Raw genomic sequence first — 25,551 nt, forward strand, 5'->3', positions numbered from 1 at the left:
GGATTGTTGAAAAGTACCTTCATGAATTTTTTCAGATTTTTTAATAGCTTCAGGCCTTCAGAAAAAATATAGATAGAAAATGGACGTCTATAGGGGAGGAGGGGGGTAGGAGGGGGGAGGGGGTCCAAAATTTTGGTTTTGGCACTTTTTTATCATGTACTATAACATACCAAAATTTCAGGAAAATCCGTGAACCTCGCCCGCAGGTTTATTTGAAAAATTCTGAATCTGACCCATATATATATTGCAGCGCACCGAACGAACAATATTGTATATATGGTGATATACGAACGCCGAGAATATAACGACGAGTGCGTATACGCACGTAGAGACTCTCGTGAGTGATGGGGAAAGAGTAGGTGAGCTGTATTGCCGCTGGCGATACCGAGCGATTCTCCGTATGATTTTAAAATAAGAATTGTGACAATTTTTCATAAAAAATTTATCCGAGCAACACCCGTGGTAGTTATTTCTTAAATTTGATGAAAAATATGAATAAAAAATAAGTGCACGATTGACATGGACAAGGCATATCAAAGTGTCATTGAATTGTTTGAACAACTTATTACTTCAGAATCAATAGTAATTTTAATTCTCATTTTATTTCATTTATTATTTAGCTATTTAATTAATCGTCATAAACTGCTTTGTGTTACGTTACCAAAATATTAAAATTCAGAACCACAATATTTTTTGTAGTTGCTGTACGTAATTTTCGTCAAAAATAATATTGATTTTCAACGTCATAATAATAGTAATATTTCAACGTGTATAGTAATAAAAACTAATGAATTCAATTTTTATTTATTTAATTTATTTAATTAATTTATTTATTTATTTGAATTTATTTATTCGAATGAAATGCTAGCTGGAAGCCGCCTGGAGTTGTGTAGCCGCCAAGCAAATTTTATATAAATCTTGGTTCATTAGGTTCTCGATGATCATGTCACAGCAAAGAAGCGGCAGTCTAAAGTGCGTCAGCACTATGAGAGGTTCCAGCGCCCACGACTGGAAAAATTTTCTTGATATTATCTCGCACAGATGTAACTCGATATCAGCTGGAATACTGAATCCGTGTGCGAACCTATAGTAGTCAATTTTTGTGACTAGTTTTTCCGCCTCTTTGGGTCGTAATTGAAACAAATCGTACAGCGACACGTTGGCATTCATCATTACGCTTTTCATTCTTGTCACGAGTTTTTCATTATCCATCCAAGTTCTTTTGACATCCCCCGACTGCTCGAACATTTCGTACTCGGAGAAACATTTCATGATCATCAGGGCATCGCTTCGGTACAGTTCGTATCCTTGTTCCTCTAGAAGCTGCACAGTGTCCATAGCGCGAATAGCTACCATTAATTTGGATCGATTCTCGAACACGAATTCGCGCGAATGGATAATCATGTCGAAATGTTCCTCGGTTGGAAAAACGAAGCTGGACAAATTGGCGCCGCGATCCAACAGAATAGCGACTAAGTTCGACGAAAAATTCGCCACGGCCCACTGAAGTGGGGTTCTGCCCAAGGCGTCGCGAGCGTCGATCTGCAGCGTCATTCCTATTTCGTCGATCGTTGTGAAAAATAATGCCGTCAATTCGTTGTCGCGATACATACATATCTGACTAACGATGTGAAGAGGTGTCATACCATTGCGTGCAGCCAAATTTGGATTGGCGCCGTTTCTTAGCAGGAACTGGGTCACGCTTTTGTTGTTGTGGTACAGAGCCCAGAACAGCGCCGTTCGGCCACAATCGTCTTTAGCGTCGATTTGTAACGGACGGCATCTATCGATGCCGCACTTGAACAGCATTTCCGCCAATTCAACATCGCCTCTGTAGCCAATTGCGTGCAGAGGTGTCATTCTGCGCGCATTAGCCCAATTGGGATCGGCGCCGCTTCTTAGCAGTAATTTAGCCACCTCGTTGTGGCCGCCGCGAAGAGCGAAGTGTAGCAGTGGAACATTTGCTTTCGGATGCGCAAGATCAGGATCCTGGCCGACCTCGAGAAATTTTTTGACGGCATCGACGATGCCCAAGTGGCAAGCCACGTGGAAGTGCGTTAATCCATCTTCATCGACGTAGTTCAGGTCAAACCTGTCGTATATTTTAAAGAGCTCGCGGACCACGTTTTCTCGGTTGCAGCACCAGCTTCGAGCCACGAGATGCACCGGTGTAGTGCGACGCAGCAGTGGCTTGCCGTTTTTATCGACTTCGGTCTCGTCTTTGTAGCCGCTACGAGCCACGAATTCAACGATTCTTTGGCTCTGTCGATTTCCTATGTTCTTCTTTCTCTTCGTTACAGCCTCCGAGAGAAGACACTCGATTTCTTGAGGATAGAAAATGTCTCGAAGATTCGGAAGTTGGCCCCTCCATTCGCTAAACAATTTGTCGAGTTCACAGAGAACTTCAAATCTGTCCCGTTCAATCTCCCAATTCATCTTTTCTCTTAAAATCTCCAATTTTGCCGAGTTGAGTTGGCCATTGTAATAATCCGTATCCATGTTTTACGAATTGTAATCGGACTGGCCACCAGCGTAAAAAGTTACTTCGGATTAATATTTAAAAATTGTTCTGCGCACTCACTGATAACACACAATTTCTTATAATACAAATTTTATTTTACACTTTTCACAAAGAACACTTTCTGTAGTCGATGAAATTTTTCTTATAGCTCCTCACGCACTGAGACGTGTTACGAATGCAGGTACACTATGATCTGAGCCAAAAAAACACATGGCGACTTAGTAATCTAATACACGCACGGACTCACGCGTGATTTGAAGAGAAAGTCAAAAACTCGTGGCTATAATGAAGACGCCTTATTAACTCTATTTCACCTACATAGCTTGGATTCGAAGAGTAGTGCCCCCAAACGCAGTACATATTGACCGCGTAATACAAATTCGTTATGCAAATTGTAATTTCTATTGTGAAAATATTATTTTTTATTTTTTAGTATTTTTAACACAATTAAAGTAACAATAATTAAAAATCGTTAAAAATGTTAAGTTTTTATGATAACGATCGAAAATTAACGAAGAAACAAATTAAATTAAATTTGTTTAATAACAATCAGTTTTAATAAATCGTTTAAATAAATTAAAAATGATTGTTCAGAATGAGTTTGCGCTGGCGTGCATACTTTTTGATAATTTAAATTAAAATTCCAGAAAACACAGCCCATAGAAAATATTTTTCTACAACGATTTTGGTCCGTATTAAAGGTCTGTACCTTAAAAACTTTAATCTGAACTTTGTGCACCGAGTGGCCTCATGTCGTTATACCTCAAGGCTCCAATAAATCTCCTAATCAATCAATTAACATCAAAATGCTAAAATAGCAAAAATAAACTATTTCTCGATGCAAAAGCCTACTGAGCAACTTTTTTCACATTTTTTAGGTCTCCAAGATATAAATTTTATGATAAAAATGTAAATTGATATTAGTCTGTGATTCATATACAAAAAAATGCCAAAGAGGAGTGAATTGATGTATAAAGCTCCTTAAGGGTCCTCTATACACACTCGGTCGGTAACTATATTCGCGTATTTTGTACCCATTTTTTTCATTTAGTATACAACCTATGGTCTTGAAATTTTTTGGGAGTGATCATGAAACTAATACAAATGTGCCTATGAAGCTATTTTTTCAGATAATTGAAAAAAAAAATTTTTTACAATATTTATATGAAAAAATAGCTTCATAGGCACATTTGTATTAGTTTCATGATCACTCCCAAAAAATTTCAAGACCATAGGTTGTATACTAAATGAAAAAAATGGGTACAAAATACGCGAATATAGTTACCGACTACAGTGTGTATAGAGAAGCCTTAAGAGCTCTCTATTCTCACTCAGTCGATAAAGAATACATGATCATTTTGTACCCATGTATTTTTCATTCTCTAGGTAACTGTTTAACTTGAAATATTGTGTGATTGATTATGAAACTTATAGAAACACCTATGCCTATAATTTGTATATCATTTGATTAAACTAAATTTCATACTTGGCTCTATTGCAATTCATTCGCTTGTCTATTAACAACAACGCGATGTAATACTTGCGCTATATACGTACCTAAAATAATCATCCGATGAACCTTTCGATGTAAACGATTACGACTCTGAATATAATTATATAAATAATATCAACTCGCGCTGTACGAAATACACACTCCACCAGCGATACATACATAATGTAATAATTTGCAATCAATCATCGAGCGCTCGGTGTGTTCTTCAAACGCCTCCGCGCACAATCGGGACGAGGCCCAACTTCGAACGAAACATGCCGCTGCTGCTCGGAGAGCATCGAACGAAAAAAAGGAGAGAAATAAATCTGCAACGCGGCCAAGTGTATGTACGGAATGTATATTTCACGCGTTTTGTATACGCACTTGCTATGTTACCTCGTAGACACGAGCTTTCGCGCGCGCTCTCGTGTGTGTGTGTGTGTGTGTAAGAACATATCGTATACATATGTTATTTATAAAAATACACTTTGCGCTGCTCTTTATTCGCTCTCCCATATCTATATATACCCGACGAGTGTTTATTAATAGGATTCGTTCGTTTTTAGCCTCTCTCGCGCCGCGGCTCGCAGACGCAGACACGCGCGTAACTCGACTATCAACGCAAAAATCAGTAGTTACACACGTGAATTTTGGGAATATTGACCCCCTCCCCCGCGGCTGAGATACATATTGTATATATTGTGCATACCAATGAAGGCCCTGAACTCTCGGAATCCGTCCTCGGAAATTTTTGCAGTTTTCAGCTCGCGTCAAAAGTTGCTCGACATTACACAATGCGCGACGCACGATAATAAATTATATATAAAGGCTATAAATAGTTCGCCGCATGCCACCGCAAATTATAAATATAAAATATATTACGCTTCTCGTTACAGCGATACGTATCTCTCAAAGTGCACTCGATGCGTCGATTGAATATCCTTTCTCGATTGTAATCGATCTACATATTATCGTTGTTATTATTATTATTATGATCGTACGGATATACACACACGCATTGTTGTTTGTGAGAGAGATTTATACAACGTCATCGGTGAGATTCGAAAATACATCGTCACGAGAGATCGAGATCCTTGACGTTCTGTCGGTATACATTGTATAATGTATATAATATGCAGTGGGTGTAATAATGTATTATGCAGCTTCACGGAAGATGCAGAAGATTCCACAGGTTTGATTAATATGCATGCAGGAGTCAATGGTTGGCCTATATACTTTGTAACGCATTAATATTATAATAAATACGTTAGAAAAATGATCGTGCGTCGTATTTTTTTTTATCAAACGTCAGTACATATAGCCTCTTTGTATACAAACATTGTCACGAGGAAAAATTAGAGGAATCGTGACGCGTTTCGCGCTAAACTGCGATGGTGTAGTATGCGCGGAACACAATACAGTCGAGTATATTTGTAGTATTTGTAGGAAAAACGTAGAATTTCATGAAAAGCTACTCGCTTTTTTATATCATAAACGCGTTTATACACACGCGCCACACGATTGCCACCGTCGTCGTGACGATCGTTACACGTGTCGCTTTTCGTTATTATTGTTAATTTAATTTTTTTTCTTCGTCAACATTTAAAACTCGAGACGATAAAAATGGGAAAAAACGCAGCAGAAACAGCACCGAAAAAAAAACGACTCCGAACAATCGAATCCGAAACGAAATCCAAATATTCGCGCGTTCGTTTTTTTTTTAACTTTGCTTTTTTGCTTTTTATGTAACGTCAATGTTTGCCGGTGGCAAATAATCAGCGTCACCAACGATGTAGACTCAATTTTTTTTTTTCGTAAAAATATCCACGCAAACATTAGAGATCGTTACAAACAATATTTGCTCTTTCGAGTCGAAATTTTGCCCAAATTATGCAACTCTGGAAATCTCTTTACTTTTTTTTCTATCGACTTTTAAAACTTGATTGCTATATAAAAATACGTATGCATGCCTCAATGTGCACAATCAGCAACAAGAGCAATGAGTTGTTTCGATGATACGGTTTAAAAAAAAAAAATTTAATAATAATACCCGAGCCTGTGACTCACGGTGACACTGACCAACGAGTTATCTTTTGTTGAAAACCCTCGTGTCAAATCATTGCAAAAAATTTTCGTTTTTATTCTCTTGTCTTTTTTTTTTAGCCAACGAGAAAATATAATTTTCCAAAAAAACGATTACTCGAAGGTCGATAACTCTCTCTCTCTCAATCTCCGAGTTAACGCGCAGTTGATAGTTTTTTCAGATGAAAAGTAAACAGGAGCAAATTTTTCAGAACGATCCGGACAATAATTTTACTGGATGTAATCTCAACCCAACGCTAAAAGATGCTCTGCATCGCTGCATTGTACACGAGCGTATAGTAGTAAGTGTATAGTGTGCACGACGCCTTTGAAAGTGTCTCTCTCTCTCTGTCTCTCATTCATTGAATTTGAAACTTCCTGTTGTAGCATATATACGGCGCATATAGATATACGCATTGCATATTATGCGACACAAGAGATAGATCGGTTCATTCGCGTACACACGCTTTTCGACCATGTGATATTCTCTCTTTTACATCTCGGCTCGTTTAATATATTGGCGTCGCCGCACTCGAATGGAGCCTCGTACGATCGTGATAATGTATCGTGTCGTCTACACATGCTGTTGGCGCATATAATAATCGAAAATATTATTTCAATATAAACATATATGATTTTAAAAATAAACTCGTGTGTTGTCTTTATAAGCGCCGCTCGTCGATTTTTACCGATCGCAAAGCAAAATATAAAGTCGCGCATCGTATTAATGAACAAAAACGAGAACCGCTTACAATTGCACTTTGTATTATAAAAAAACATAAAATTTAAAACTCAATTTAATTACTCTCTCTCTCACGCTGTTATTATTAACAAGAGCGTCTCTCTCGTGGTCGCGATCGTTATAACAGCAGCAGGAGTAGCAGCCCGAGTCGTGTAAAGTAAACAAGCCGAGAGGCACAAATTGTTCGCGAGATATCGCGTACTGTACAACGTACATATAGTATAGTTGCATATAAATGTAATTATGTATTTACGCTCTTTGCGCTCGACTCGCGATAGTGGTATATAGTAGTTGGTTGTTGCAGTTTGTAGTATGTATAACGCGGAGCAGAAGTGCGCGATGATAGCGGGAGAGCGACAGGCGGGCAGCAATGGCATACATCTCTCTCTCTGTCTCACACTCACACATATTACGGACGCATACATCGTGTTCGTTGCTTATAACACTCGTTTTATGTAACGTTCGCGCGTGAAAATATGGCAAATATATATACATGTAGTACGATGCAAGCTCGACGAGTTGTGCTCGATGATTTCTCGAGAAAATTTGTCGCCGCGACTCGCACGGCGAGTATCGAACTCTTTTTCGAGTACGTGCGCAAGTGTTTGAGTATATTAAAAAAAAAACAAAAATAATCACAACACACGGCACGCTCGAACGCCGCCGTGCAGCACCGAATCGAAATCAGACCAAAACATAAAAATCGACACAGAAAGCAGAATATATATTCAATTTGTAAGTGACGTACCTGAGCCTCATAGGCTGCTCGTGGTGCATCGTAACGTGGTGTCTCGATGCGCCTGCCTACAATTTTGTCCACGTGTTTCTATCTGTGTTTCACTCACACACTCACGCGCACGCACAGAGCTTCGACAGATATATATATATATATATCTGCCCGTCAAAAATCACTTGCACTTTTATTATTTTTCTCGACGAACGAAGCACTCTGGAACGACAGCACGCAGAGAGAACAACGGCAACGACGCCCACTGCGCGCGAGGCGAGAGAGGAACAGCTGATCGCAGCACACGTTGCGAATCTCTGACTTCTCGAATTTATTTCATTTGGATTTGCCTCTTTCGCGTGCGTATATCATTTAAATATACTTGTCTTGGCCTCACTCGCGTTATATCAAGCCGAACGAACGTTTTACAATAAAAAACAGCAAGCGCACGAGTTAAATTAGAGACAACAACAACAACGCACAACTGTCAGTGCGCTGGTACGTCAGACCCTTGTGTGCGTGTATTGTATCGAAGAACACACTCATACGCACACTTGTAAAAAGTCAGTATCGGGCCGCACAGAAAAAGAACTCACAGAAGTAGGAAATTCATGTGTGCCGATAGTTGTGCGATACACACATCGGCAATGTGCACGACCTCGCTGACGGAGCACCACTCGGCGATCTCAATACGGACACGCTATCTCGAACGGCACGACGACGACTATATGTGCACGATAGAATCGCGTACACACATATATGCAGCGGTGCTCTAATAATACGAGGATTCAGTTATGTTATATACGTATGTTGTTGCCGCTGCTGTTGCATGGGCCCCTGATGCGCGATCTCACGTAAGGCACACACACACTCGTTTTGCTGCAAGCTGCGCGAGTGACTTTTTTTTTGTTGTTGCTTTGCTTTCTTTGCTCTTTTTTGGCAACGATGCTATACGCGCGAAGAACCGGCAACGATCATTACACGAAGTTAGACGCACTTTTTTTGATGTGTTTATATATACACAATACACACACACTGGTATCATCACCACTCACGATCACGTTGCATTCACGACACTTTTCTTTCTTCTATTCTTCCTCTTCTTCTTCTTTTTTTTACTTCACTTCGCTACTACTATTCCGTTGTCGTCTTTGTGTGCGTATTGGCAGTCGTATTATTGGTTAAGTATGGAAGACTACACGGCACAGTAGTATTTCTGTAGTAGCTGTAGTTTATTATCGAGTAGCTACTCGATACACACAACAATACGAGGGAGCTCCGAAATAAACAAGGCAGCAGACTGTACGGGCACTTGTATACACGTTATATAGAGTTGCGGGGCTTTTTCCGAACGTCGTCGTCGTCGTCGTCGGTTGATTTAAAATATGTAACGTTCACTGCGGATATAATATACCACACACACACAGACAATATATTTAACGATGATGCACTTGGCGAATGTGTGTGTGTATCGTCTCCTTTTCACTGCGCCTCGACACTCTCGTTGTGCTGTTGTCGGTGTGTTTCTCTCTCTCTCTCTTCGATTATATTATGACGAGCGCAGGAGAGGAGCAGCATATAAGCAGAGAGATATTATTATACATGCTCGCAGCAGCTCTTTTTTGGACGAAATGTATTATATATATTATTATACGCACAAACACACAGAATGCAGATTTCTCCGAGAGGCTCTTTTTTTTTTTTGTTATTTATGTAATGATCTTCTGCAGCAGCGGAGACGACTTCGCGAGAGCACGAGCACGACGTCGAGAACTGGCGAAAAATATGACAAAATCGACCGAGCTCACTGTGTTTACTATGATAATAACGCACACTTGCTGCTGAATCTATCTCTCTCTCTCTCTCTCTTTTACACTAATACACACACTGTTAATAGCCGCTTCTTCTTCTCGTATCTCTTCTTCTTCTTCGTTTTTTTTTTTTTTTTTAATATTTTTTGCTACTTAAATATTTTCACGTCGCGTGTATACACACGGATAATAATCGCACCACACACGTACTGATCCGTTGCTTCGATGCACTATAGACACACACGCGCACACACAACAGCATCGACATTAGCATCGATTACGAAGAACATACATGTATATATACGAAGACTCGGCTGTATGCACATTTACACGTACGCGCGCCACAGAGAGATACGCGTGCGTTTTTTTTTGTTTTCGCTTTGCGTTACATTGACGTACGAAAATTGATACATACAATATATTATATGTACACGTACTTCACTAAAATTTAACAATAAAATAATCCGTCGTCGTGTTTACGATTGTATATAAAATTTGTAGTGAGTAGTGGTAGTAGTACGTTGTGTTTCGCGTAGCGCGCAAAATCGGAATCGATCGAACGTTTTTTTCTCGTATTATTATTTCGCGGACGTGCAGGAAAATGCGTGCGTTACGTTTACGCTGTATAGCGCGTATATATAGCGCGGGCAAACCGGCTAAAAACAGTCCGAGACAGATCCGCGCGTTGCCATTGGCCGTGTCATACTGATCGGGTTGAGGTTCGCGAGTACGAAGTCGGCGTGCGTTGTGTGTTGCCTCTGCTGCCAACTTGTGTCTTACATCTGTGTGTATAAGTTTGCACACAGACAAGCAAAGACACACGGTATGTATATATAGCAAACTCGGAGCTCTAAGTAAGCGCCAAAGAGGCAGCACAGACACATATTGGCAGAAACGCACACATATGTAGGGGGACCGAGAGACCGCATGATATTATACGTATAGTCTTTGCCCGAGCTGCCGTTGAGCGGCAGCACCGATGAATTTGCCGCCGCCGCCGCTTTGCAAGTTTGCACACTTGCATACATATACACGGATGCATACTTGCGCACACACGCGAGCCATATACGCAATTATGTATTTCGCGTGTGCGACTATATATATCTCCTCAACGTATAATGTGTACAGAAGCATTACGTCGCGGAAAGAAAGGATGTATCCGCGAGTATACGCACATGCATTCGAGTATGTGCAGACGCGAGTGTTTATATTGTATATATATGCGGGTGACAAAGTGTAAAATCTTCGTATCGCTGGTGGCATTTTGGTGTGTTTCGTTGAATCAATTGTTCAGGAGCTCGAGTGGGAGGGATGAAAAATCGTCTTTCCGTCGTTGACTGACACAAGCTCGCGCGCGAAAAACTCCCGCACTGCCGCGAGCCACACGCGGCTCCAAACCTCCGTATACAAACACCTGTTGCTCGCAGCTTGTCTATATGGCGGATTTTACCGAAACACGAGCACGTTTCTCACGTCTCGGTGTCGCAAAATTAAACGGAATCGATGCAAAAAATAATATGCTAAGAACGATGTTTATTTCATAGGGTGACTTTCTAACCGCAAGAACCTTAAAACTATAATAATTTATTGACGCAGGCGTAAAAGTGGAAAATGTTCCTTCAAAATTTTGTTATTCAAAACTTAAAATTGACTCTTTTTTTCACAAGCAAGCGTTTTTTTGTGTACCTACATTTTTTTAACAAACAGAACTAATTCATTTTTAACTTCTCTCAATCCGTGAAGTCCATGTTTTAGGCCACAGCATTAGATTTTTTTTACCGGTCGAACATTTAAATTTTATTTTTACAACTTTGATATGACAGCAGTTGCGCTACAAAATTCAATTGTTCAAATAACTTGTTTCTCTTCGACATTTTCGAATACTGGCTTCTTCAACGGATTTTCCCCTGGAAGTGGTATGAAATGTTTGAAAAAGTTCACGTGTCCCTTTCATACCTCAAATAAAACTGAAATAACTGTAGAGCTCCATTATTCAAAAATTGCTTTAGTTTTTAGCTTATTAAACGCAGCTGACAGTTGTAGAATATCTGTTTTGGAAAGATTTTCAGAAACTTGAACTTGAAGAATGTGTGTTTCGGTAGAATGAGCCACATACATTGGCACGCAACCTGTTGAATGCGCTTCGTATTTATACGTACGTTTCATACGCATGAACGCGACTTATTTTTTCATACTAAGAAATACCTACAGATGAAATGGCGAAAAATGTTTAAAAAATATTTTACAGGCACATTATCTACAATTTTTTAACTCTTATACAGTGGCGTTGAATAGCTTTTTCCAAGCAAAAAAGATCTACAAAACCCGCATTAATGTACCTCGCTCCGCTTTTCATTCACAGTGCCAAGGGTTAGAGACCAAAAACGTAAACACAAACAATAAATTGTTGAAATCGGCCTGCAAAAAAAATTACCCCGATAATGAAAAAATGTTTTTAAGACTCATTATTGAAAATTATTGAAATCGACACATGTTTCTTTATCGCCCGACAATTGTTTTTTTATACATCTACGCTTTCCTACTCGAAAGGGGGATCGATATTTTAAAGTTACTACTGAAAATTAAACTTTTTTTTACACGACGTGAGTGCAATATACAGTGGTAGGTCATCGAGCCATGGCGCGTGGTGCGAAATGTTGAAATGAATATTAACATTTTTTATAATAATACTCAATGGCACATGGAGCTTTTTTAGAGTATTCAAGGGGCTATTCTACTTTGTCGGCCATAAAAAAAGGTATTTTCCGCAAATTTTTTTTTAAGCAATCTATGACAGGTATCATTCTAAATCTTTTTGGGGTTGATAAAGGTAGTATTGAAGTATATAAAAAAAATTTTTTTTTTGTTTTACTATACATATATGTGTATAATGCAGTCATGTGTGCAGGCACGAAAAAAAAACAGGTGCGCACTGTCCTACTGATTCAGCAATAATGAAACATCTGAAACACAAAATGAAAAAAGCCTTTTATTCAGTGCATGGTTGGCTATAGTTGGGACCAAAATTTTCATTTTTGGGTCAAAAATAACAAAATGGCGGCCGCTTGAGCAAATGGAATAAAAAACGATTTTTTTTTGTCGGTTTTTCCTTATAAAAAAATAGAAAAAATTTGAATTTTGACAAAATTTTGGTTCCAACCATACGTATATATGTAACAAATAAGTGGTTAAAATTTCAGACGAATCGATCCAGTAGTTTTTGAGAAATCACTGGGACCATATCGAAAAACATCATTTTGAGAAAAACGCGTTCAAAGTTTTTTTTTCGAATAGTTAAAAATTTGATACTTACGATTAATCAGCGATACCGGCGCCATACAGACGACCTTTAAATTCTTCATGAAATTGATTTTCATCCATTCTGGTGTCTCTGCGGCTTGCTCTATCTTTCTGAGACAAGTCAGTGCTACGGCGGTTCGCTAAACGTATGCGCTGCTCGTCGCGCTTCTCAGCGTAAGTAGAGGCATAGGCTCTGATTTTTAAGTTTAGCTCATCCATCATTTTTAGCACGGTGCAAAATCCTTCATTGAAGATACAAGCAAATATGTTGGTTGCAATTTCAACAATTACACCACCGGAAAAAATATGTTTTGGTGCCATCATCCACACGCAATGGTTGAAGCTCTCGTTATTATTTTGCGTGTGGCCACCTAAACATCTTTGCAGCTAAACTTTGATTAAAGTTCAAAATCATTTACAACAACGTGCTCAGCGCTTATAATAAGCCTATACAGTACGTTACAACATCTGATTATATGTATATAATGAGCCAAAATTCGAAAAAAGGGGTGTAGCTGCCAGGCGTATTATACTGGTACAAGCGTACACGCGCACTAAGAGATGCGTGCCGTTGCAAAGATTATACTTAGAAGGCTTTGATCATTCTGAAATTTTGACACAATATTTTCAAAGACATTTACTTTCGAAAAATGAAATAAAAAAAAAATCGATTTTTTGAAATGGATAAAGTAGAATAGCCCCTTAATTTTAAACTGTTAAAAAAATTCTCCCAAGAAATTGTTGCCCAGTTTAAATTATAAACTGGTTTGAATATTGTAGGCAAAATATATGATCAGATAAATCAGTATCTTCATTGTAAACAGTATGATTATAAACAGTTTTGAAATAGTCCCTCAAACACTGATCATGTTTATAGTAAAATTGATTAAGTTTGAAAGTCGAGCCACAATATCAAAAGATCAATTTTGCTCATTCAATTTTTGTGTCACTAAGTAGAAGGATCCAACGATTATTTTAGGCGCCACAATGGATAAAAGTGAAAAGAAATCCGAGGAAGTTGTTTCGGAAAATAATTCAAGTCAACATGACATTGTTGTTTCAGACGACAAACAAAACATTGGTGATATGTGTCAGGGGACATTTATACTAGAATCAAGTATGGTAACTCACAGAGACACAATTCACAATAAAGAGAAAAATTATGCATGCGACAAGTGCGAAGATAAATTCGAGTTCCGAAGTCATTTGAGTAGGCACCAAATATCAGTACACAAAGGCCACAACGATTTTGCATGCGATCAGTGTGAGAAAAAATTTGTGAAAAATTCGAGTTTGTTAACGCACCAAAAATTAGTACACAAAGATGGTGATGATTACTCATGCAATAAGTGCAAGAGGAAGTTTGAAAATAAGTCAACTTTACTCAAGCACAAAAAAATATTCCACGAAGTTTTCAAAAATTACTTATGTGAAATGTGCGCAAAGAGATTTGATACCAAACAGAGTTTGCTTTTGCACATAAAGATGGTACACAACTATTGCAAAGACTTAAACTGCAGAGAGGGTGAGAAAAATTTTGGAACAAAATCGGATTCGATCAAGCACCAAAAGGCAGTCCATGTAGGTAAAAAAGGCTATGCTTGCGAGAATTGCGAGAAAAAATTTGGACGTAAATCGGAAATGATTAAGCACCACAACACAGTCCACGAAGGTCGTAAAGATTTCGCATGCGACAAATGCGAGAAAAAATTTGGACAAAAATGTCATTTGCTTTATCACCAAAGGGCAATACACGAAGGTCGCAAGAATTTCGCTTGTGACAAGTGCGAAAGGAAATATGGAAATAAATTCGATTTGTCGAAGCACCAAAAATCAGTCCACGAAGGTCGCAAAGATTTTGTATGCGACAATTGTGAGAAGAAATTTGGATTCAAATCAGCTTTGATGTTGCACCAAAAAACGATCCACGAAGGTCGCAAAGATTTCGCATGTGACAAGTGCGGGAAGAAATTTGGAAAAGCGTCAAATTTGTTTCACCATCAAAAGACAATTCACGAAGGTCGTAAAGATTTCGCATGCGACAAATGCGAGAAGAAATTCGGAAGTATTTCATATTTGCATGTGCATCAAAGGACCGTACACGACGGTAGTAAGAATTTTGCATGCGAAAACTGCGAGCAAAAATTTGCAGAAAAACGGAGATTGCTCTTACACCAGAAGTTAGTCCACGAAGGTCGAAGAGATTTCGCCTGTGACAAGTGCGAAAAAAAATTTGGAATTAAATATGATTTGTTGAGGCACCAAAAAACAGTCCACGAAGGTCGTAAAGATTTTGCGTGCGAAAAGTGCGGAAAAAATTTTTCACTTAAATGTAATTTGATCACCCACCTAACGGCAGTTCACAAAGGTGTTAAAAATTTTGCATGTGACAAATGTGAGACGAAATTCGCACGAAAATCAGATTTGTTCAAGCACCAAAGGGCAGTCCACGAAGGTCGCAAAGATTTCATATGCGACAAGTGCGACAAGAAATTTGGAGATAAATCGAGATTAATTAGACATCAAAGGACAATCCATGAAGGTCGCAAAGACTTTGTTTGCGATAAATGCGAGAAAAAATTTACACAAAAAGTTCATTTGATCACGCACCAAGAAATAGCACACAAAGGTTAAAAGGTGACCCATGAGACAAATGCGAGAAGAAATAATGATTGCATGTATATAGTATAGAATAGATACTTAAACACACACTCTTCTAAAATTTCAATAAAAATTGTGATAAAATGATTGTTTATGACCTAAACCTTGGGGTTCAAACCTCATTGTTCTTTTATTCACTGTCATGGTAGTGTTTTTTTTAGCCACATGGTTACCTGCAGCTATTCAAGCAACAATAAGTCAAGAGTTCTTTTCAAATCTTATTTAAAACTGAATTTTTTATATAAACCTCACGTAATAATATTGCGACTCTGTACTAATGAAACATGCACTTCGACAATGAAACATTTCGATAAATTCGTGGACGGTCACTGTTTATTTTTGCTTAGAGAAAAGTGATCAGTAATAACAATAATATCTCACTGAAAGAAAACAACTTGTTAACCGTTTAATAATTTAATTTAAGCCAAAAAATGTTTTCTATATTTCTTCAATTGTAGTTGAAAGCTCTTAAAATTTTTATCAATTACTTGTACCAATCAAAAATTTCATCTTGAAGCTTTTCAAATTATATTGGCGTCAAATGGAAGTTTGTTTATTTTATTTATTCGTTCGGATCGATCTTTTAAAGTAACTACTGAAAATTAAACTTTTTTTTACACGACGTGAGTGCAATATACAGTGTCAGGCCATGGAGCCGCGGCGCGTGGTGCAAAATTTTGGAATGAATATTAACATTTTTTACAATAATACTCAGTGGCCCAGGAACCATTTTTAAAGTATTTAATTTTAGAAAGCCGAAAAATTCTCCTAAAAAATCGTTGCCAAGTTTAAATTATATACTGATTTGAAAATTGTAAGCAAAATATATGATCAGATAAATCAGTATCTTCATTGTAAACAGTATGATTATAAACAGTTTTGAAATAGTCCCTCAAACACTGATCATGTTTATAATAAAATTGATTAAGTTTGAAAGTCGAGCCACAATATCAAAAGATCAATTTTGCTCATTCAATTTTTGTGTCACTAAGTAGAAGGATCCAACGTTTATTTTAGGCGCCACAATGGATAAAAGTGAAAAGAAATCCGAAGAATTTGTTTCGGAAAATTGTTCAAGTGAACATGACATTGTTGTTTCAGACGACAAACAAAACATTGGTGATATGTGTCAGGGGACATTTATACTAGAATCAAGTATGGTAACTCACAGAGACACAAGTCACAGTAAAGAGAAAAATTACACATGCGACAAGTGCGAAGATAAATTCGAGTTCCGAAGTCATTTGAGCAGACACCAAATATCCGTACACAAAGGCTGCAAAGATTTTGCATGCGATCAGTGCGAGAAGAAATTTGTGAAAAAATCGAGTTTGTTTACTCATCAAAAATTAAAACACAAAGATCGCGAAAATTTTACATGCAACAAGTGCGAGAGAAAATTTGAAAATAAATCAACATTACTCAAGCACAACAAAATATTCCATGAAGTTTTCAGAGATTATTTATGTGAAAAGTGCGCCAAGAGATTCTCAAGTAAACAGAGTTTACTGACACACGTAAAGGGAGTCCATGACGGTCGCAAAGATTTTGTATGCGATCAGTGCGAGAAAAAATTTGTGAAAAAATCGATGTTGTTAACGCACGAAAAATTAGTACATAAAAATCGCGATGATTTAACAAGCAACAAGTGTGAGAGAAAATTTGAAAATAAGTCAATTTTACTAAAGCACAAAAAAATATTCAACGAAGTTTTCAAAAATTACTTATGTGAAATGTGCGCCAAGAGATTTGATACCAAACAGAGTTTGCTTTGGCACATAAGGACAGTACACGAGGGTCGCAAAGACTTAAACTGCAGAGAGCGTGAGAAAAATTTTCGAACAAAATCGGATTCGATCAAGTACCAAAATACAGTCCATGTAGGTAAAAAAGGCTATGCATGCGAGAATTGCGAAAAAAAATTTGGACGTAAATTGGATATGATTAAGCACCACAACACAGTCCACAAAGGTCGCAAAGATTTCGCATGCGACAAATGCGAGAAAAAATTTGGACAAAAATGTCATTTGTTTCATCACCAAAGGGCAATACACGAAGGTCGGAAAAATTTCGCTTGTGACAAGTGCGAAAGGAAATATGGAAATAAATTCGATTTGTCGAGGCACCAAAAATCAGTCCACGAAGGTCGCAAAGATTTTGTATGCGACAACTGTGAGAAGAAATTTGGATTCAAATCAGCTTTGATGTTGCACCAAAAAACGATCCACGAAGGTCGAAAAGATTTCGTATGTGACAAGTGCGGGAAGAAATTTGGAACAGCGTCACAATTTTTTTTACCATCAAAATACAGTTCACGAAGGTCGTAAAGATTTCGCATGCGACAAATGCGAGAAGAAATTTGGACAAATATCGAATTTGTACTCTCACCAAAAAATAATCCACGAAGGTCGCAAAAATTACACATGCGACAAATGCGAGCAAAAATTTGCAGAAAAACGGAAATTGCTTTTACACCAGAAGACAGTCCATGAAGGTCGGAGAGATTTCGCATGTGACAAGTGCGAAAAAAAATTTGGAATTAAATATGATTTGTTGAGGCACCAAAAAACAGTCCACGAAGGTCGTAAAGATTTTGCGTGTGAAAAGTGCGAAAAAAATTTTTCACATAAATGGAATTTGATCACTCACATAACGACAGTTCACGAAGATTTTGCATGTGACAAATGCGAGAAGAAATTCGTACAAAAATCAGATTTGTTCAAGCATCAAAGGGCAGTCCACGAAAGTCGCAAAGATTATGCTTGCGACAAGTGTGAAAGGAAATTTGGACGTAAACATAATTTACTCACGCATCATAAAGTGGTACACAACAGTCGTAAAGATTATGAATGCGACATGTGCGAGAGGAAATTTGGGGAACGAGGCAATTTAATCAAACACCAAAGAGTAGTCCATGAAGGTCGCAAAGATTTTGCGTGCGACTATTGCGAGAAAAAATTTTCACTAAAAGGGAATTTGAACGTACACAAAAGAACAGTCCACGAAGGTCGCAAAGATTTCTCATGCGACAAGTGTGAGCAGAAATTTGGAGATAAATCGAGATTAATTAGACATCAAAGGACAATCCATGAAGGTCGCAAAGACTTTGTTTGCGATAAATGCGAGAAGAAATTTACACAAAAAGTTCATTTGATCAAGCACCAAGAAATGGTACACAAAGGTTGGAACGACGATTACCCATGAGTCAAATGCGGGAAGAAATAATAATTGCATGTATATAGTATAGATACTTAAACACACACCCTTCTAAAATTTCAATAAAAATTGTGCTAAAATGATTGTGTATGACCTGAACCTTGGAGTTCAAACCTCATTGTTCTTTTATTCACTGTAATGGTAGTGTTTTTTTTTTTTAGTCACATGTTTACCTGCAGCTGTTCAAGAAATAATAAGCCGAGAGTTTTTTTTCAAATCTTATTTAAAACTGAATTTTTTATATAAACCTCACGTAATAATATTGCCACCCTGAGCTAATAAAACATGCCCTACTACAATGAAACATTTCGATAAATTCGTGGACGGTCACTGTTTATTTTTGCTTAGAGAAAAGTGATCAGTTATAACAATAATATCTCACTGAAAAAAATCAAATTGTAAACTGTTTAGTAATTTAATTTAAACGAAACAATTTTTTTTATATTTCTTCAATTGTAGTAAAAGCTCTTAAGATTTTTATCAATTACTTTTGCCGATCGAAAATTTCATCTTGAAGCTTTTCAAATTATATTGGCGGCAAATGGAAGTTTGTTTGTGGGCGAATATTAAACGTTTTTTAGATTTCCCCCAAGCTAACGAAAGCAGTGGTCAATTCGGAGTCGGTAAAGTAGCAGCCGCCTAACAGATCAAGATGCATCTGGTCCAAGGCATATGAGTGAAAGCAGTTCAACCGGCAACGTCTCTGTAATGCCGAGTAAAAATATTCTACTTTTCTCTACTCTCTCTTTCTCTTTCTCTCTCGCATACGCATATGTCTGTACGAGTTTCTCGTCTCCAACGGCATGTATACACAATAGTCGAACTCATTTACATCAGTAACGATTAGAAAGTGTAAACTCAGCGATAAAGGGGCGTTGCTTATGTATATCTTCACAGATGTTAGGCACTTGAGAGGCCCCTACAAATCTAGTTATATCTAGATTTAAAATTTCTACTCGTTACCAAATTCAACGACTCCTACTCTCCGTAGCTTTTTGTATTTCAATTACATCAGCCACGTCTTCTTTTCTCTCTCTCTTTCTCTCAATAGATCGTAGCGCATGCACAGTCAGTACACGTTACAACGCGGGGCAGTGTGAACGCTAAAAATGAAAAATATCGTAAGCTATACGCGTATGGGTGTGCTACGAGTGAGTGCGATAGCCGATGTTTATAACTCGAGGCCGATATAAACATCATGGGCAACTGCGGACAGTGCGCGATAGTAGACAAATTGAAAGCCTCGCGAGAAGAGACCGATTGGGAGATCGAAGAGGAGCGAGTTCGACTTCTTCATCGAATTAACGAATTATTGACGAAATGGAGAGGTCGTCTGCCGAATCTTCCATCTATTTTTCGGACCGACGAAATCGAGCGTCTTCTCTCTGAGGCTGTGAAAAACGGGAGTAATTGGCAGGAGGTACGATTCGTTGCGTTCGTGGCTTACAGCGGCTACAAGGACAAGCCTCGATTCGACGAAGACAACAATCCATCGAAGCGTCGTACCACACCGCTGCATCGAGTCATCGCACGCGAGGCCAAGCACAAGTACAGATACATCGTTCCTAATCTTTTCCGGATTTACGATAGATTCGATGTGAAATATACCGACGAGTCCGGTTACACGCACTTCCACGTGGCCTGCGCGTGCGGCCGTGTCGACGTCGTCGAGAAATTTCTCGAACTCGGCCAGGATCCCAATTGCCCCGGATACGTCGACTCGCCGCTGAACTTGGCTCTATTCAACGATCACGTGGCGATAGCCGAAGCGCTGCTGAGAAGCGGCGCCAATCCTCATTCAGCCGACGTCGACGGATCGACTCCTCTGCACCTGATTTGCAAGGGCGAACGCGACAGTTGTCGCTTGGCGGAGATAATGTTAGAGCTCTTATACAGCGATAGATATTGGCCGGTTCGGATCGATGCTCGGGACAACGAGGGCAACACGCCGTTGCACTTTGCTCTGCGCTTCGGCCGCATGAAGTTTGCTGCATTTATCTTGAGAAAAGGCGCCGATCCCAATGCAACCAACGAAAAAGGATCCACCCCTCTGCACGTCATCTGCAAGTATCACAGCGACGAGTGGATGGAGGTGTTTTTCTTCATCTTGGACGACACGCGGCAAACCGTGCGGCTCGACGCCCGGGACAATTTGGGCCGGACCCCGCTGCACTTGGCTCTGATCCGCAGCCTCGAGAGGGTGGCCGAGCTGCTGCTGAGACGAGGCGCCGATCCCAACTGTCCCAATAACGACGGATCGTCCCCTCTGCATATCATTTGCAAGAGATGCTGGCACGACGACTTGATGGAGCTGTTTTTCAGGGTCAGCGAAGAAGTTCATCAGCAGCGAGTAGTACAGGTCGACGCTCAAGACAAGTTCGGCGACACGGCGTTGCACTTGGCTCTGCGCAATTGTAAACGTAAAGATGCCGCAACGCTGCTGAGGAGGGGCGCCGATCTGAATTTGTTCAACGCCGAGGGATCGACTCCTCTGCACGAGTTGTGCAAGGAAAACAAGGACGTTGGCTTTGCCAAGTTGCTGTTCGAGATCAGCGACGAATTGAATCGGCCGTTGCAGCTCGAAGTTCGGGACAAATTGGGCAATACACCGTTGCTCTTGGCTCTGCAGCACGGCCACAAGAAAGTAGCCGAATTACTATTGACGAGGGATGCCGACCCTAATTCGATCAATGCGGAGGGATCGACTCCTCTGCACGTTATTTGCGACAAAAAGCATAGCGACGGATCGGCGACGATGTTCTTTGAGATCTGCGCCGAGAAGAATCAGCCGGTGCGGATTGACGCTAGGGACAAGAAGGGCCGGACGCCGCTGCAATTGGCCGTGGCGAATCTGTTACCGTCCGTAGTCGAGCTACTTCTGAATCACGGTGCCGATTTGTCTAGCTTTGCCTTTCCCACCGAGAGCCACTTCGACGAGATATTCGACCCGAAGAAAGATTATTCGAGCCGTTACAGATTGAGACTGGTGTCCGGCTTTCTGGGCGTCATCGAGCATCTCGAGGACAAAGGATACGAGCTGGACCGCAGCGACGCTCTGCTCGTCGTGAAATTTTTCGCCAAACACGGATTGCTCGAAAAATCCGGCCATCTCGACGAATCATGGTACCGCGACGAGGAGTTCGCGCGCAGAGCACAAAATACGGAGATCACGCCGAGTCTGTCGCTCCACGTCTTGATCCAGTTGCCACCCGCAGAGGCGGCTAAACTCGTCACCTACAGGGATTACATGAAGCTAGCGCGCTCGGAAAAATTGAGCCATTTTCATCGAGGTCCGAGACAAGCTTGCGCTCTGCGTCTGTGCGACAAACTGTCGAGAGGATTTTTCCGCTCTTGGGCCGTGTATTTTTTCATGGAACTGACGCGCTACCGATTGCCCTTCGAGTGCTGCAGCGAAACGATCGTCGAGGAGCCGTTGAGGAACGAAGATTTTTGTAATATTTGCTTGGCAGCTACTGGGCAAACAACTGCGGTCCTGGAATCTACAGTGAAAAGCTCCTGTTGGCGATTTATGTACATTTGTGAAACATTTTTTTTCCTGGTGTTATTAAATTATGCAGATTTTGAATAAATTTGAAAGAAAATTTAATTTATCGTTTATTTATTTGTTTATTCATTTACACATTTTACCGATTTAAAAACGACTCAATTACGAAATCGCGGCTCCGATTTAGTTTTCCACTCTTGAAAATATAATACATTTCATGTGATATTATTTTATGTCTCTCGCGCTGTGGTTCGTCATTCTGCACGTGCGTTTGTATAATGCATGTGTCGTTCGATTCTCTCTCTCTTTCTTTCTCGGTGTATATTAGCGACGACGACGACGACGACGCTTCTCCTATCGAGAGTTTGCGAATTGATAAGAAAATCTTTAATTAGCACGCCTCGGCTCTCTGGCGCGGAGAGAGAGAGAGACTCCGAACAAACTTTGCATTCTTTTGTCGACTCGAAGCCTATACACACGTACAAATATGAATATGCGTTTGTGTGTGTATAAACTCGCGCTGCAGGCAGTGCTATAATGAATAACGACGATGATTTTTCGTAGCTTCTCTCGGCGCAATAATATTTGATTTTCGTTTTTGCCGCTGCGCTCGTATACGAAGACAGAGAGAGAGAAAAAAATATATACTCGACGGCGACTGAAGGAAAATCTGTGCTTATGATACTAAACGTCCGTGCTCGTGCGTGTGTGTGTGTGTGTGTGTCAGATTTTTTTCCTCGCACACGACGATTTTCTCGTTTCCAGCGGCAGTGGCTGCTGCGGCGGCAGCAGCGCGATTAGATAGAACCGTATAATCAGCATTACGGTGTGGTTATTTATAGGGTACTGTGTAGTCCTCGATTGTGCATACGCTTAGATCGAGGCAGCAGCGCTTCGAGTATTTACATTGCAATAATAATGAAAATAGATTCGCGTGCCACATTATACACGCACACGATATAAACGATTTGAGAACGATGAGAAAGAGCAGCTCCTCTTTCTTTCTCTCTCTCTTTCTCTCTTTCGCGATCTTCATGCTTGGCGGGGCCAATTGGGGAATATCCTTGCCGTTGCCGCGCGGAGCTACCGATATTGTTTCTATAAATACTCTCAACTGCGCAGATAGTTTTTGAATAAAAACAACGCATATTAATACTCGGACTTTCGAATTGTGTATTTCGCTGATTTTTCAATATATACACGCGCACGCCAATCTTCATCTCGCTTGATAATTTAATAAGATATATGCATGAAAAAAATATGCATCTTCGACGAGAGAATCTTTCGTTTCATTCGCTTCATCGATTGTCAACAAAAAAAAAAAAAATAATAATAATAAATATAATAATATTTAAAAAATTCTTGTGTCCGCACGCGCATACCCGTAGCTTTTTTTACCTCGATTAATGCAAAAAACCAAAATTGAAGGTAAAAAAAAGTCTTCTTCGATTGAGCAAGGATTTTCGAGGAAATTTTTCACGTATACGAAACCACGACTTCGTAATTAAGTTAATTCTTGCATCATTGTATGATACAGGAGTAGAGTTGCATTTTATATATATACACAGCGACATCCGAGATCGGATATTTTAATTTTTTTTTTCTTATCATTATTTTTTCTCTTTTTTTATTTTAATATACGTGTCGACTAAAAGTAATTGCGAACACGATCGCCCTCAGCGATGTCGTTGTTGTTTTTTTTTCTCTCTCTCTCTCTCTCTATACGCGACCGCTATTGTGACGTTTCGCCACTAGCGCGTCGTCGTTCGGATTCTTGCAGCGACAAATTCTCTCTCTCTTTCTCTCTTCGCACGAACACACATGCACAAACACGTGTGTATACGCGGACAGAAGCCGCGGGTGCGCGGAGAGCATTTAAAGCGACGAGGCGAACATCTGCGCTTATCTTATCAGGGTGAAAAGTCAATAGCAGCGAGCGCCGAAGAGAGCTTCGAAGCTCCATTGTCGAGTTCGATCGCGCATATACATATGCGACGCGTTCGCGCGAGGCACCAGTGCGGCAGCGGCAGCAGGGAAAGTTTTGTTTTATATAACGGATAGATGTATACAGAAGCGGGCGCGTATCATGTATGTATCTTGTGTATTGTAGAGCGCGAGTCGAGGAAGGAGGGAGAGAGACAAAATGTGCTAATGTTACGCCGATATTTTCAATCGATTTGCGTCGTTTATTTATATTTACTTTTGTTTTCGTCAAAAAACGTGTATAATTTGGTCAATCGTAATCAGATTTACACATTAACGATGTATCTTTTAATCATATACAAATCTTTTTAATCGTCTATTCTTATCGATGCGAAAAATCGATATTCATGAGCATCGAGGCATGATAATGTAACATTATAAAATAATCCACGCGTATATCCCATCGACTCTTAATATGACGTGATATAGGTAACGCATCAAGAAATATTTTAGAAAAAAAATTATCGGACATGATAAAGATGTGTTGTTATATTTTTTAAACTATACAGTATGCAACCGATAGCCAAACGTATGTACTACGGACGCACATGTTGGGAAGTCCGCGTTGTGGAGTTTGCAGCGATAAGTTGAAATATACTGCATATAACGCGTATCGTGATTATATATTATGACAAATAATTGTTCGCCCTTTCCTATACGCGATGATGCTGTACTCGCTGATCGGTACACTCGCACGCATCTACAAGAACATACACGGAGTGAGTATACCTAGATTGATGGCGATAGCCATTTCTTGTAAAAGTCCTACAGCTGAAAAGCTCCGCGCGGCTATCTTGCGCCACATTGATTTGAGAGAGTACTTTAAAAAGTGATATGCACAATCGCAGATGCAGATTGAATTTCGCGAGTGCGTGCAAGATTTAAAATTACGGAACTCGTGTCACGAAATTTGTACGGCACATTTTTTAGCAATTAGTTTGTACTTTTACATAAAAAAGTACAGCTGAAATCGCGTTGATCATTTAAATGTTGGATAAAACAAAAGTTCGGGCTATGCGATAACTACAGGATAGATGAATGGAAGCAACATAAAAATGTTTTATAATATTTACAATAATTTAAATACAAAAAGAAAAATAACTTCCATATCGAAATTAAGAGACTATTTTTTTCAAAAATTTTTACAATAGATGTAATAAACACTGGATTAATTATCCATTCGCGACGTTATGTGATATTATGTATATTACCGATAAAAGCAGCAATGCCTATAATTTTAGGAATTCCTAAAACGTTGAGTAAAAAAATCAAAGAATTCTGAAATAATGCTGGCAAAACTAGTGATGCATATGATCATTTAGGCATTTTCGTTTCGATGTAATATTTCATTTACAACTATAATTATAATGCTTTCTTAATTTTTTGTTTACGTATTTTATGTATACCATTAATTGCACAAAAATTATCCGTAGTTAGTAAGTCACCGCTAGGTGGTGCATGGCCAAATTCTCGAAATCCAAAAGAGAGAAGACAATTTTGTAGCATTAAAT

At 39.3% G+C, this 25,551-nt stretch overlaps 1 protein-coding gene across 3 annotated transcripts in view; it reads right to left on the reverse strand.

The window, feature by feature from the left end:
• LOC106650698 (receptor-type guanylate cyclase Gyc76C-like) overlaps positions 1–10,086 on the reverse strand; it is a 99,439-nt gene extending 89,353 nt beyond the window's left edge. For all 3 annotated transcript variants that reach the window (XR_001339336.2, XM_014368864.1, XM_014368863.1), the window contains exon 1: positions 7,586–10,086. The gene's annotated coding sequence lies outside the window, so the exon portion shown is untranslated. The remainder of the gene's footprint in view (positions 1–7,585) is intronic.
• Between the last annotated feature and the right edge of the window lie 15,465 nt (positions 10,087–25,551).

Source organism: Trichogramma pretiosum, unplaced genomic scaffold (assembly GCF_000599845.2).
Source record: "Trichogramma pretiosum strain Unisexual culture from Peru unplaced genomic scaffold, Tpre_2.0 scaffold38, whole genome shotgun sequence".
In the NCBI taxonomy this organism is placed as follows: domain Eukaryota; kingdom Metazoa; phylum Arthropoda; class Insecta; order Hymenoptera; family Trichogrammatidae; genus Trichogramma; species Trichogramma pretiosum.